Genomic DNA, 15027 nt, shown 5'->3' with positions numbered 1-15027 from the left:
ACTTGTTCACTTAGTGCATCTATCACACTTTGTGTTCATTTTTAGTATATCTAACATACTCTGTTCACATAGTGCATCTTTCACACTTTGTGTTCATTTTTAGTATATCTATCAAACTTTGTTCACTAAGTGCATCTATCACACTTCGTGTTCACCTTTTGTGTATCCATCAAACCTGTTCACTAAGTGCATCTATCACACTTTGTGTTCATCATTTTTGTGTATCCTTCACACTTGTTCACTAAGTGCATCTATCACACTTCGTGTTCACATTTAGTATATCAATCATACTCTGTTCACATAGTGCATCTATCACACTTTGTGTTCATTCTCAGTATATCAATCACACTTTGTTCACTAAGTGCATCTATCACACTTTGTGTTCATTTTCAGTATGTCAATCACACTTTATTCACTAAGTGCATCTATCACACTTTGTGTTCATTTTCAGTATATCAATCATACTCTGTTCACTAAGTGCATCTATCACACTTCGTGTTCACATTTAGTATATTAATCATACTCTGTTCACATAGTGCATCTATCACACTTTGTGTTCATTTTCAGTATATCAATCATACTCTGTTCACATAGTGCATCTATCACACTTTGTGTTCATTTTCAGTATATCAATCATACTCTGTTCACTAAGTGCATCTATCACACTTCGTGTTCACATTTAGTATATCAATCATACTCTGTTCACATGGTGCATCTATCACACTTTGTGTTCATTTTCAGTATATCAATCACACTTTGTTCACTAAGTGCATCTATCACACTTTGTGTTCATTTTCAGTATATCAATCATACTCTGTTCACTAAGTGCATCTATCACACTTCATGTTCACATTTAGTATATCAATCATACTCTGTTCACATAGTGCATCTATCACACTTTGTGTTCATTTTCAGTATATCAATCATACTCTGTTCACTAAGTGCGTCTATCACACTTCGTGTTCACATTTAGTATATCAATCATACTCTATTCACATAATGCATCTATCACACTTTGTGTTCATTTTCAGTATATCAATCATAATCTGTTCACTAAGTACATCTATCACACTTCGTGTTCACATTTAGTATATCAATCATACTCTATTCACATAGTGCATCTATCACACTTTGTGTTCATTTTCAGTATATCAATCACACTTTGTTCACTAAGTGGATCTATCACACTTTGTGTTCATTTTCAGTATATCAATCATACTCTGTTCACTAAGTGCATCTATCACACTTCGTGTTCACATTTAGTATATCAATCATACTCTGTTCACATAGTGCATCTATCACACTTTGTGTTCATTTCCAGTATATCAGTCACACTTTGTTCACTAAGTGCATCTATCACACTTTGTGTTCATTTTCAGTATATCAATCATACTCTGTTCACTAAGTGCATCTATCACACTTCGTGTTCACATTTAGTATATCAATCATACTCTTTCACATAGTGCATATATCACCCTTTTTGTTCATTTTCAGTATATCAATCATACTCTGTTCACATAGTGCATCTATCACACTTTGTGTTCATTTTCAGTATATCAATCATACTCTGTTCACTAAGTGCATCTATCACACTTCGTGTTCACATTTAGTATATCAATCATACTCTGTTCACATAGTGCATCTATCACACTTTGTGTTCATCCTTTTTGTGTATCCATCACGTTTGTTCACTAAGTGCATCTATCACGCCTTGTGTTCACCCTTTGTGTATCTATCACATGTGCTTACTCACTTTGTGTATCTATCACACTTTCGCTTTGTGTATCTATCATACATGCACACTGTATTCGCAGTGAGAATTGCAGTAATTCTCTTACATCTTTTCTGCATGAAATGTAGTTGTTGCTTTACATTCTTGCTTAAAACTGTTGCGTGTTCGCTTCATTACAGCTTGCTGCTTTGCATGATCATGAGTTACGTCCAACTTTGTGCATTTCATTCTGCATTTTGCCCCTACCTGCGGGCAAGCTTGTGGGCACATCTTTGTTATCTTGTATGTTTGTCTAAGTCTTCGGCCTTGTCAAAAATGGGTCGTCTCTGGGCTTTGACATTCACTCCTGTCACGTGTGACTTCCGAGTTCTGTCAAAGAGGGGCAACTGTAGACACCCCATATTTGACCGACCTTTAGACTCAGATGTCACCGGTTGAGCGCTCAGTGATGTTGCATTTTGTGCTCGTTCTGAGGTTTTAGAGTCTCGGTCGCGAGCCTTGCCTCCGGACTTCGGGGCTCTTTTGTGCTTTGCCTCGGTTTACGAACCGGGTTTCGTTTTCTCCGTTTTCTCTTCCCGAAGGGAGGGAGAGGTCTCGTAGACTATCTCTCAGTGGCCGTAGGCTACGTTTTGTGGTCGTAGGCCATTTTTTCCGTTTGGAGCCCGGTTTCCGATTAAACACCTCCGTTTGCTCCGATTTTTGGCACACACCTTATTTCCTTCCTTTTTAGGGACACTGTGGTCTGAGAGACCAACTTCGTGGTCGAATGCCACCTCCGGTGTTTAACAGCCCATTTTTGGGGCCCTAGGCAGCGCGTTTCGGTCCCCAAACCTCCGTTTTGCATCCGTTTTGGTTCATTTATGGTGGAGACCTTATTTTCATTGTTAGGAAGCTTGTAGGAGGGTGGGAGGCCAGCAATTTTTCTTAAAAGCCAGCTTTATTTCTTCATCGCTCTCCGTCGCCCGTTTTCCTCACTAAAAAGCTAATGTTGACCACCCCGGGGCCACTTTCTTTAGCCCTAAACCCCATATTTGTGTTGTACACACCTGGGAGGCCACCAATATGTATAGGCCGGCCAGTAATTGTCCTTGACCCTTTTGAACCCCTCTAAAAAGTTGACTTTTCTCTCTCCTGGTTCACATTTTCTGGGTTTTGACCACATATTTGTGTTGTGCACACATGGGAGGCCACCTTTTTGGGATGGAAGGCCAGCAATTTTCATTGACCCTTTTGACCCCTGGCCAGCCGGCCACCTGAACCTTTTGAACCTGGCCGGCCAGAATCCTCTCTCCAAGTGCCTTCCAACTCTACCCTCTGTTTTTTCCCAGATTTTGTATCCGGGGGGCTGCCTTTTATGAGGGAAATTTGAATTTGATTTTTACCCCCCATTCCTCCACTCTCCTCTCCTATATAACCAGCACCCCTCCTTCATGTTTGAGGGTTACAAAAATTGTTTTGAGCCTTGCATACAACTCTCCCTCTCCCTCTCCCTCTCCCTCTCCCTCTCTTCCAAAACCTTCAAACCCTAAGGTTCTTGCCCCCCTGACACTACCACTCATAGCACCACACCTCCACCCTCCATTCCAGCCCTTTGAAGCTGATTTCCAGAGGCTAGGAGCACCATTTCTTAGACCAAAAGTTGTTGAAGACTTAGGCTACAAGGGTAAGTCTCTTTTCTCTCTCTTTTAGCTCTATTTTGCATGCTTTCTTAGCCTTTGTTGCTTGCATTTTTGAGCTCCGACCTACACTGGAAATAGTCATATTTCGAGCTCTTCCCCATGTTTGATCAAGGGTCTTTCTCTATTTGAGGTCTCCTCCTTCCCCTTTGTGTTTAAACTCTCTTTTAGGCCTATTTTTGCATGATATTTTAGGCTTATTTGTGAGCTTTTTTGGACTTGGTTATAAACTGTGAAATGTCTTGTTTTAAGCCCCTCTTCAACTTTGTTGAAGGGCTCTCCTCTGTTTGAGGTCAGCTGATACCACTTGCCTCTTTATCGCTCTTTTAGGCCTTCTTCTTGCATGCTGATTTAGCCTCACTTTTGTTCATTTTCGAGACTTAATGTAAACTGTAAAATGCTTCATTTTGAGCCCCTCTTCAACTTTGTTGAAGGGCTCTTCACTGTTTGGGGTCATCTGTTGTCCCTTGTCTCTATTCTCTCTTTTAGGGCCATTTTTGCATGATAGATTAGCCCTATTTATGTTCATTTTTTAGACTTATTATAAACAGGAAAAAGGCTTGTTTTGACATCATCTTCATGTTTTATTAAGGGTATTATTTTATTTGTGGTCACATGCTTCCTTGTAGGCTTACACCTAAGCCCCAATTGCATGCTTTGTTTGGCCTTCTAGCCACTGAAATCCAATGGATTTTCAGTGGCTGGAACACTGTTTTGAGAGCCAAAATCAGAGGGGGGTGACCCCCTCTCACCTTGACTTGTTTGGTGGTCATTTTGGCCTTCCAAAGAGGCCCTATCTTGCATGCTCAGTTGATTGATTTCAGGGCCAATTTGGTGAGTTTTAGGGCTACCATATTTGATTTCCAGAGTTAATTTTTCCATGCCAAGTGTCCTTGATGTATGTGCTTAATAACCCGCTGTATGCCCTTCCAAAGGAGCCCCTCGTTTGTGCATGTGTTGGCTGCATTTCCATGCTTATTTGGGCATGTTTTGGCATGTTTTATTCACTCATTTTTGCTGGTTTGATGAGTTCTCACCTGATTCATGCACATGCCATGTAACTCATGTTTGCTAGTCAAAGTTGCATGCTATTTTAGTCCATCTTGTTAGCATCTTTTGGCCATACTTTGAACTAGAAATGTTCATGTTTTGGGACTGCCTTGGTTCTGTCTTCATGCTTCATGATCAAATAATGCATGCTTTGTAGAGCTATAGGTCAATGCATGTGCCTAGTTTTGTGTTTCGGGACCATTCCATGCATCGGGTGCCATGTTTCCATGTTTCGGGGCCATTTTGCATCACATTTTAGTGCTGGAAATTACATGCTTGTATGCCATATTTCATGCCTTGCCATGCCTTGTTACAGTTGCATATTTGCATATTATGCCTTAGGTTCGGTCCTCGGTTTGCGTGCATGTGTGCACGCATTTCGATAGTCTCATTCTCATCTCATGGCTATTGATGTGAGTGTGGTTGAGGTCCACTCATGTTGGTGTAAGTCCATTGTGCATGGTGCATGCCATTTCATTTCATAGCATTGTGTATGCTAGGTTGTATGTTAGAGCATTGTGTATGCCTCGTTACATCGTGCATTGTGTATGCCATTTCATAGCATTGTGTATGCCAGGTTTCATGTTAGGGTTGCATTCATGCATATCATGCATATTGCATAGTGTTTGGGATAGGAGTTAGCCCAAGCATGGGAAACGAGGGACGTTTCGTACTACGAGTGACGGAACGTGTCTCAATTCCCTGTCGCCGACACTCCGAATTACCCATGATGAAGCTTAGGCCTTCTTGTATCCATATGTGCATTCATTTCATATTGAGTCGTGCAAATTGACTCCTCGGCCATCATGCATCGAGATGCGTGATTGGTGGCACGAGGATCGAGCACTACACTCCCTGAAGAGTAGTCATGCATACATATGTGAAAATACTTTGCCATGCCCTTGTGTTGCTCTCTGTTGCAGTAAATCAGAAATCGGCAGCCTTCTGGAGCTTGGCACGCATCCCAAGAATAATTACAAATAGAGGCGAATCGGGGCATCGCAATGGATTTCCGCGCAAGGCAACTCGAGCATGCATCATCCATCAGTCGGAACAGAGCTGAGGTGGTCCACGAATTTGCATGCAATTTACTGCTTTCCTAGATTAATTTGCTAATTAATTAGGATTTTGTACTTATTCGGACTGTTCTATTTATTCGGGACTGTATATTATTTATTCGGACCCTCCGAGTGAGGGCACAACTGTAATAAGTGTACGTGTGTGTGATGTATGTTTTCCAACCCCACGTCTTTCTCCCTTTTATTTACCTGCTTATGATGGTTAGATTAGGGCATGTTTCAATTAGCATACAGTATGATAGCATGTTTGTATTCATTCATCTGTTTTGCATGCACCGGGCTCGGCGCATCATACTAACTGCATTATATTTCAATTCCAAGTTGAATACTTGTTAGTTGTAGCATTTCGCATGCCATCTTTAGAATAGCCGAGCCTTCTATAGTTGCATTTTTGCATGTGTTGCATTAGGCATTTCTGTATAGTTAGGATCACGCATGGATTTCTAATTAGCTTCTGTTTTGGCTTGGAGTACTCGGTAAGTTTTATGCTTTAGCATCCTTGCATGCGTGTGAGTGACTGCCATGATAGCATGCTTACCATGAGGCTATATGCTTATATGATATAACTGCCTGAATGCCTGTGGGTGAAGGTTGGGTTATTTGAATTGTAACAATTCATTAATTATGAGTTTTAAAGCCCACTAGATAGTGGCAAAATCATGTTTTCTAAGCCCACCCGAGGGTGGCAAATCCACGTCTTAGCCTACTTGCGGGTAGCACAATCAAACCGTTTTCAAAATAAACAAACATGAAACGTTTTGTTCCAATTCAGGCGATCCAGTCTATACTTGTATGCTGTGCGCATCACATAGTAAATCTAGGCTAATAACCTGAATAAGAACGCATAATGTTTTCAAAAATAGATATCATGGTTAATAGAGGCCGATCTTTGATCGGGTGAGAGGGGGTGCTCATGAAGTGACCTTCCCCAATCATACCCAAGTTCCCGAGCCGAGGCAACTTTGGTGATGACGGACACGTGGCCTTAGGCAAACGAGTCAGGATTTCCTAAATTTTTCCAAAATAAAACATTTATGTGGCAACTCTGTATCTGGCAAAGCAGTCCATGTTTGGCACTTATTTGAAAATCTGTTTTCTCAAAACGATTTGCCGGATTTGGACTCTTTGGTTCAGATTTAGAACCGTGACAATATGAGAGTCCGAACTTGTAGTGAGCCCAAATGAACAGAACGGGACTCATCCTCCCGGGGCGTTCAGGGACGTCTACAATTAGTTAGCAAGGTAGTTCATTCGAACCCTCCTGCGTGAGGGCTAACAAACTTGTAATAATGTGTATGTCTTCCAACCCCACGTCTTTCTCCCTTTTATTTACCAGTTTATGATGGTTAGATTAGGGACATCATGTTTAATTTAGCATACTCATGTTTGCATCCACTTGTATTGCATGCACCAAGGCTCGGCGCATCATTCTCATTCACATTGACGTTTTAATACTTCTTTGAATACATGCTTAGATCGCAGGCGATCAAATCATTTCATATGTCATGTTAATAGCTGAGCCTAGAATTGCATATCACATGTGTTGCATTTAGTTAGGAATCATGCATATTTTCTAACTTTGTTTTGTAGTTTGTTCGCGGGACGTCGATAAATATGTGAGTTTTTATGCTTTAGCATCCCGCCTGTACATAATTTTCTTATTATGTTTAGCATCCTACCATGAGGCTAATTGCTTAATTGATAAACTATTTGAATGCCTGTGGATGAAGGCTTGTTGTTTGAATTGAAACGATTCAACGAATGTAAGTTTTAAGCTCACTTTATTGAGTGGCAAATCGTATTTTAAGCCCACTATATTTGGTGGCAAATCTGCAAATTTTAAGCCCACTTGAAGTGGCAAATTCAAACCCTTTTCGAAAAACAAATATGAAATTGAATTGTTCCAATTTGAACAAACTAGTCTATACTTGTATGCTTCACATAATAAATTTTGAGAATTTATTAAATAATCAAAATAAGAACATATATTGTACATAAGAATCACATCATAATTAGTAGAGGCCAATCTCTAATCGGGTGAGTGGGGTGCTCATTATTGACCTTCCCCTCTCATATCTAAGTTCCCCAACCAAGACACTTGGTGACGACGGACTAATGGCCTTTGGCATGACTCATGGGTTTCCTAAATTTCCTAAAAATATTTAGATGGTGACTCTGAAATTTGGCAAAGGAGTTCATTTTTGGCATTTGATTCAAAAATCGATTTTCTAAAAGAAATTGGCGGACTTGAACTCTTTTTGTGTTTCCACTGTTTCACATTGCACTTGTGAAATCAAATTTAGAACCAACACAAGTGGAGTCTGAACTGTTAGGGCTATTCATTCTTCCAAAAGGGAGCGCGAAAAGCCGAGCTACAAAAACATAGACACATCTTTGAAGTTCCCTCCAAGTACCGAAGAATCCATTTGATTACCTCTGAATGCTCCTTTCCTGGATTGGCGGGGAATCTACTCACAACGCTAATTGCATGAGCTACACACCATTGCATACATCAAACTCCCTACTGCAGATGAGTAGGGAATTGTCTCCATCTCTTCTCTTTCATTTGTAGATGAGGGATAAGAACTCTTACTTAGCTTGAAATGATTAGCCAGCAAAGTATTGAATGGCTTGGCGTCTTTCATGTTGAACCTTTCAATCACCCGTTCAACATATTTTTCCTGTGGCAGCCATATCTTCTTGGCTTTCATGTCATGAATAATCTTCATGCCTAAAATCTGCTGTGCTAGGCCTAAATTTTTCATGTCAAAATACTACGACAAGTCCTTTTTCAACTTGTTGATCATAGCAGTATCCTGTCCGATGATCAGCATATCATCGACATACAACAGTAGGATGATGAAGTTTTCATCCAAAAACCTTCGGAAATATACACACTGGTCTGCTACTGTTCTTGTGTACTCGTGATCCACCGTGAATGAATCAAACTTCTTGTACCATTGTCTCGACGCCTGTTTCAGACCATAAAAATTCTTCTTCAGTTTGCAATCTAGATTTTCTTTTCCTTTAACTTCAAATCCTTCTGGCTGCTCCATATAGATCTCTTCCTCCAAGTCAATATGGAGAAAGGCAGTCTTGACATCTATCTGTTCTTCCTCCAGATTCAAGCGAGCTGCTAATCCCAGAGCTACTCAAATGGAAGTCATCTTCACAACTTGAGAGAAGATCTCATCAAAATCAATTCCCTTCTTTTTCCCAAAACCTTTGACTACCAAGCGAGCTTCATGCTGCAATATTTTACCATTGCCATCTTTCTTCAATTTGTACACCCATTTGTTTTTGAATGACTTCTTACCCTTTGCAAGTGAAACAAGCTCATAAGTGTGGTTTTTCTACAAAGAACTTATATCCTCCTTCATGGCTTGTATCCAACAATCTTTTTCTGTATGACTCTTTGCTTTCGAAAAACTCTCAGGCTCTCCCTCATCAGTAATCAAAATATACTGAGAAGCGGGATATTTGGTTGATGGCAGGACAGCTCTTCCAGATCTTCGCAACTGAGGCCCAATTGCCTCTGGTTGAAGGGGTTGCTCCCCCTGCTCAACATCCTCTTCATTCGAGTCTTCATCTCTTTCCTCCTGATCCTCAATTTCTGGCATAGGATCCTGAAACTCTGGCACTTCTTGTTGTACATCATCACATCTATCATTTTGTGATGGCTCGGTAGATGGGAACAAGTCTGGAGTGATGGCATCTCTAGACATTGCAGACTTTTCAAAATTTGCTACTGTTTAGTCTTTCTGGAGCACAACATTTCTGCTCCTGAACATCTTCTTGTTCACTAGGTCCCACAACTTGTACCTAAATGATGTATCTGAATAGCCAACAAATATACATGGAGTGGACTTGCCATGACGCTTCTGTCTGTTTTCCTTGGAGATGTGTGCGAACGCCTTACACCCAAAGTCTCTCAAGTGAGAATATGATATTTTTCATCTGGACTAGACTTCCTTAGGTATCGCAAAATTCAACGGGATTGAAGGTGACCTGTTGATAAGATAATAGGCTGTATGGGCGGCTTCAGCCCAGAATGACTTTGGCAACTTTGTCATTCTGATGCATCTGACTCTTTCAATAATAGTATGGTTCATCCTTTCTGTCACACCATTGTGTTGTGGGGTACTGGAAACTGTTGTCTTGTGTCGAATACCTCTGCTAGTACAATATGCTTCAAAAGTATTGGAAGTGTACTCGCCACCATTGTTTGTGCGAAGACACTTCAACTTCTTTACGGTCTCTCTTTCCACCATTGCATGGAAATCTTGAAAGTGCTGGAATACCTCATTCTTCGTCTTCAGGAAATACACCCACAACTTCCTTGATCATCATCAATGAAGGTCAGAAAATACTTGCAGCCGCCAAGTGACTCTACTTCGATTGTGCCACAAATATCCGAGTATACCATACTGAGCACTGCTGTTTTCCTCTTGCTCGTTGAACTGAATAATACTCAATGCTACTTGCCATAAAGGCAATGATCACACGGCTTCATGGCACTCCCTTTGGATAAAGGTATCTTGGATTGATTTGCCAACAGATGCAATCCCTTTTCACTCATGTGAGCCAGTCTTCTATTCCATAAGTCTGGTGACTCCTTGTCTTCTACTGCATTAAGACTTCCCAGACAGATCTTCGTTTGAGTCTTGTACAGTGTTGAAGACATCTTTCCTCTGACGATTGTCAAAGCTCCTCCTGTCAACTTCCAATGACCATTTTCGAATGTACTTGTATGGCCCAGTCGGTTCAGGGTGCTTTCGAAGATAAGATTGAGGCGCTAATCTGGAACATACTTCACATCTTTGAGAACCATTTTGTGTTCAACATTAGTCTGAATACTAATGTCTCCAATGCCCACAATCTTCAAATAGCTAGAATTTTCCATTCGAACATTGTCAAAATCTCCAACGTTGTACGAGCTGAAGAGCTCTCTGTGGGAAATGGCATGATAGGATGCAGCTGTGTCTATCACCCACTCTGTATAGTTATGGTCAGCCACGTGAAGGCAATCCTTCTTTTCACCAACTGCAACAAGTATTTTATCAGTCGTTGTAGCTATCTTATTCTCCTCTCCCTTTGACTTACTGCTTTGGCCTTTATCTTTTCAGTTTGGACAGTTCCTCTTTATGTGACCTTTCTGGCCACAGTGAAAGTAAGTAAAGCTAGAGTTACCTTCACTTTTACTGTCTCTGGATTTACTCTTGTTGTTCCATCTGCCTCTACTCTTGTTTCTTCCTCTACCTCTGTCTCTACCTCTATCTTCTGTGACAAGAGCATGGGATTGATTACCTCACATGTCTTTCCTTCTTGTCTCTTCATTGTGTGTGGTGTCTGTGACCATGCTCACGGTCAGCTTCCCCTCTAGTGCAGAGTTACTAAGAGAAACCACCAATATCCCCAATTGTCTGATAAAGAACTGAGCAGTAAAACGGCTTGCATTTCATCATCCGAGGGTATCTTGATAGTTACAAGTTGATTCACCAGATTCTTGAATTCACTAGTGTTCTCGGCGACAAACACATCATTTTTTAACTTCAGATTTACAAGCCTTCTCATCACTAAGGCTTTGTTTCAGGCGGTCTTTGACTAGTACATGTCTTCTAACATTGTCCAAAAGACATATGCATCTGTCTCCTGGGCGACAGGGTGGAACACATTGTGGTCTATCCATTGTCTGATATAACCGATAGTCTTCCGGTTCATCTTCATCTAGTCTTCATCCTTCAGTTCTTCCGGTTTAACCCCTTTTAATACAATTGGGTCAAACAGGTCTTTATAATATAAGATGTCTTCTATCCGCGGCTTCCAAATTGCATAATTGGAAGGATTTAACTTTATCATCAATCCTGAAATTGATGTCAATTCTTCCATCGTCTTCTTACTTTTTACAAAAACTCTGATTCAAAAATCTGACCGTATGGATCTCTCCGAAATACTCCAAATAGTTGGAAACCACTATTGGCTCGCCAAAATTAGACTTCAAATGGCTCAGATCTAGCCAAAATAAGTTCAATGGTTCAGATCTGCGGATGTACTTTAGCCGCGTAGCACTGGATAGCCCTTTGCCTTTGGGTCGGATCTGGTTGGGTCAACTAGACGGGTTGACTGGTCAGGTGAGGGGATGACGTGGCAGACACGTGGCACTGCCCTAGGCTGACGTGGCGCTGAGCTGGTGATGACGTGATGATGATGTCACTATTAAGCGCAGAGCACTCGCCTTCTTCCTTCAACCGCGCGTCTGCCAAGTGTCCATGACTAGGATAACTTGTTGGCACAGTTAATAGTGCGTTAAGCGCATGCCTGTAACTGGGCTTCACTCGCCTCCTTTAGGAGGCGCGTAGGAGCATGTGGTGCCTCGTTTGGGGCTCTTCTTTACAGTTCTAGACTCCTCTCGTCGAGAGCTTCCTTCCAATATGCTCAAAAGTGAATTTCGAGCAACTTGATTTCTAGCAGTTTCTAAAAAACACACCTTGTTTTTCTGAAAATCGACTAAGGAGGCTCTGATACTACTTGTTAGAATTAGGAGCACTCAGAAATCACTCACACAGAAAAGACACAAGATATTTACGTGATTCAGCAATTGCCTACGTCCACAGAGAGATTTCACTATAGAATTTCCCGGAGGGAGATTACAGAACTCACACTCACTTTCTATAGATTTACACACACTCTCTTTGATTCTCTCTTGCTCTGTTTGTGTTGTGTTTCATCCCTTCCTCATCACCTCAATTTTATACACAAATGAGAAGAAACAAAGTCAAGGAAGAGGAGTAATTGGAAGGGCTGCCACCTGCCATCTCCCCTCTTACTTCTTGACTTGGAGCCAACCTCTAACTACTACTCCATGTGGGCTGGAGCCAACAGGATGCACGTAAAGTGCACAAATGGAACCCCCAACTACATCAACCAAATCCAGAGGAAAAATACATGTTAGAAAATATACATGGTTATCTGAACTTACCAGCCCTGACAATACCAAGGAAAAACATAAAACCCATTGAAGGTTGCTCAGATTGACTAGAAACTTAAGTTCCAAGGACAAGAAGCTAGCCTCTTACATCGCCTCATTTTTGCAGTTCAACATTTTGAATAATTGATAATTCAACGTACTTGTCTAACTTGTAATTTTTAATTTAGATTTATCAAGAACTAAAATGGCTAATTCTCAAATTCCTCCATTCTTCTTATTTTATTTTATTTTATTTTATTTTCTGAATGTTCAAAACTAGAAGAGGCTAAATTGATTTCCACTTGATTGTGTCCAACCCAGGCTAACAAGTGCTTTCCGGAAGTAACTGAACTAGTGGATAGTGTTTTCTGTTGCACCGATGTGTCCTGCAGGCATTTTTCTTTTTCTTTTTTTTTTCTAATCTATTCAACAGTGCTAGGTTTCACTACATTATTGTTTTATTTTTCTGGGTTTTGAGCTACTTGATTCTTTTTCTTGCAACTCCCAGAAACATTACCAGTGCTTATTCCATCTGTTTTAGATTTCTGGTAAAGAAGGATACCCCTAGACTGCAAGTTACTAAAATTGAAAATAAGATTGGCATGCGGATGGTCCAAAATGGAGATATTCTCCTTAAGAAAGTTTTTGTTCTTGATGAGGACAAATTACTTGGTATCAATTCTTTCCGGGACACAAACAAGGTATGGCAACAAATGGGGTTCTATTAACTGTGTTTTCATGTATCAATTCCTTGGTTATTATATTAATCTCGATGGTATGATGCTTTGGTCCATTATCATGCCAGCAGTTTATCCTGTGGATAGATTGGCATTGCTGGTTTTGGAGTTTAATTGTTTGTCCTTGTTGATACATGTTGTATTTCAAGTTGTTCCATAGACTCATAATTTATCAATGTAATTTAGCTTTAGCTTATTACTGAGTAGCTTTGTTTTATGTTTTACGGTTTTGTCTTTTTCACCTTTGATTATTTATGTATTATTGTCCTATCAGTCTCTTGACTCCCCTCCCTATCTCCTGAGAGAGAGAGAGAGAGAAAGAGAGAGAGAGAGAGAGAGAGAATATATATATATATATATTATATTTTTGGTTTTTAGTTGGGGAGGGGGCTACTCTCTATTCCCTTATGTCAATGCATGGTTCTTGGTGGCTTATTTACTTATCTACTTACTACTGTCTGAATACAGGTCCTTGCTTCTGCACGTCTCATGGTTGCTTGGCAACTTATTGGCATTCCAATAGGTGTCTATGATATGTGTCACAGGTATGATATAGCATGGGGGTGTAGACACCCCATTTTTGATCGTCCTCAAGACTTGGTTGTGCTTGCAGATACACCCAACAACTAGTTCGATTGCTCGCTGGGTACTCGATTTTCACGGTGGAACGTCACAGGTTTGAACTTTCCAAACCTTGTATCCTTCCTGTCCCATTTTTGGACCTTGTATTGGCCCTTTCTGCACGCTTTGTGGAAGGCACTGCCGGCCCCTTTTTGGCCCTGTTGGCCATGCCTTTGCCATAGACGGCCATTGATGATGCCTGCCGGCCATCAATGAGCCACTGCCGGCCACCACTAATGGCCGGCAGACCCCCTGTCTCAGCAGGTTTCACGCCAGATCTTTTGAGCCAACTGGTTTTCACTCCTTTCCCCTCCATACATATGTATGGAGGGATGAAGCTCTTGCCAAGCTTGTTTAACAAGCTTCTTCTTGTATTCTTCTATATAAGGAAAGAGCCTTATTCTATATCAGAGGTTGAAATTTTTTTTGAAGGAGTTGTATCTCTCTCTATATATATATTGCATAGAATAGTGCTCTAATGTCCATTTTTCTTGCACTTTTGCACTACAACACATAGAGATACACCATCATCTTTGAGCTGAGGTTCTTGAGGGGGTTACTTGAGCTCTGAAACTTGGTTTTTGGCCCCTGAGATTGCAGGTTTCGAAGTTGGTCTTCAAGGGTGAGTTTCTTCCCCTTTTTAGCATTTATTTATACCTCGTTTTGGCCATCCTTGTATATTGTTTTAGGCCTTTCTTTCAAATGAAAAAAGTTCTGTATTTAAGTGCTTTTGAAGTTTGTTTAGGTGTTTTTGGTGTTAGGGGTGTACAACCCTCTTGCATGCTTTGTTTGGCCTTGTTTTGAGCCATACTTTAAGGCCTTTGAGCTAGTATTTGTTTAGCCTTTTAGCCACTGAAATCCAGTGAATTTTCAGTGGTAGGCATGTGGTTTTGAGGTCTCAAATCAAAGGGGGTGGCCCCCTCTCTTCTTGTTTTTGTTTGCTTGTATTATTGGCCTATCAAAAGAGCATGTATCCCTTTATTTTTGAGGCTTGGTTCAGGCCCTTTTTTGTGACTTTTAGGACCTGCCTTAACTCTGTCCATGGCTGGTTTGGTCATATTTTGCATGCTTCTTGTATGTGTAATGTAATCCCATTTGTGGCTCATCAAAGTAGCATGTTTGCCTAGCTTATGTTGAGTCCATTTCAGCATATTTTTTGTGATGT

General features: G+C 40.7%; 1 pseudogene across 1 annotated transcript in view; it reads left to right on the top strand.

Moving 5' to 3' along the window:
* Positions 1-15027, top strand: part of LOC114321823 (acyl-coenzyme A oxidase 4, peroxisomal-like) — a 47453-nt pseudogene that overhangs the window by 25630 nt on the left and 6796 nt on the right. Inside the window, exons 8-9 of the transcript XR_014363321.1 lie at positions 13046-13205; positions 13710-13786. The product of XR_014363321.1 is annotated as an acyl-coenzyme A oxidase 4, peroxisomal-like (transcript). The remainder of the gene's footprint in view (positions 1-13045; positions 13206-13709; positions 13787-15027) is intronic.

Source organism: Camellia sinensis, chromosome 3 (assembly GCF_055761805.1).
Source record: "Camellia sinensis isolate YWXY chromosome 3, ASM5576180v1, whole genome shotgun sequence".
Taxonomy (NCBI): Eukaryota; Viridiplantae; Streptophyta; class Magnoliopsida; order Ericales; family Theaceae; genus Camellia; species Camellia sinensis.
This window is presented reverse-complemented; position numbering and strand designations above follow the sequence as displayed.